General features: G+C 33.0%; 1 pseudogene; it reads left to right on the top strand.

Annotated features, from left to right (window-relative positions):
- The window catches only part of LOC136796260 (uncharacterized), a 1,858-nt pseudogene extending 1,375 nt beyond the window's left edge, over positions 1-483 (top strand).
- Positions 484-852: the final 369 nt, after the last annotated feature.

Below are 852 nucleotides of genomic sequence, written 5' to 3'. Positions count from 1 at the left end.
TCATTTAATTTGACAATACACAACTTGGAAACAGATAAGGCAACTTGTTACATGTGGGACGAGACCATTGCTGCAAGAGGAGCAAATGAAATTGCCTCTTGTTTTTTATGAACCCTAAATGATGATGTAGAAGAAGTCACCTTCTACTCTGATACATGTGGGGGGCAAAATAAAAATAGTTATGTAGCATTTATGTTCCAACATCTAATCACCCAAAAGCCAAATATAAAAAAAATCAATCATAAATTTTTAGTAAGTGGCCACACTCATATGGAGTGTGACTCTGACCATTCGGTGATAGAAAGGGTTAAAAAAAGGTCTTCGATGAAAATCAATCATTTGACTGACTGGATTCAGTTAGTGAGCGTTGCTAAGTTTGGGGACGAATGGGTTCGTCGTAGTCGCGATGAAAAGAGAGAATTTTTACAATTTCAGTTTACTTGGGAAAAAACAGGGGCCGTACGTAACAAAAAATATAGATGACAATGGAAATCGATTTTTATGGAACCCAATACAGTGGCTCCAATATGGAAGGGAAGGGGGAAAATTTATTTTAAACATTCACTAAATGATTTAGATGATTTTTTTAAAAATTAATTTTACACGAAGGGGACGCGTAAGTACTGTTTCTTTGCAAAATATCTCTCACAGACAACTTATTCGATATTTTATATTCAATATTGGATAATATAATGTCAAGATTAGGTTCCTGATGGTTATCGATATTTTGTTCTTGATATTATCGTTACCACATTTTCCAAAAAAAATATTAAATAATTACTTCGTATATCCAAAATTAAATTTAGAAAGCAGAAAATTCAAGCAATTTGCTAAGATCGTCCTCATAATTAT

Source organism: Halyomorpha halys, unplaced genomic scaffold (assembly GCF_000696795.3).
Source record: "Halyomorpha halys isolate HHAL.00 unplaced genomic scaffold, Hhal_1.1 Scaffold106.1, whole genome shotgun sequence".
NCBI lineage: Eukaryota > Metazoa > Arthropoda > Insecta > Hemiptera > Pentatomidae > Halyomorpha > Halyomorpha halys.
Note: the sequence above shows the minus strand (reverse complement) of the source record. Positions and strands in the feature narration are given on the sequence as shown.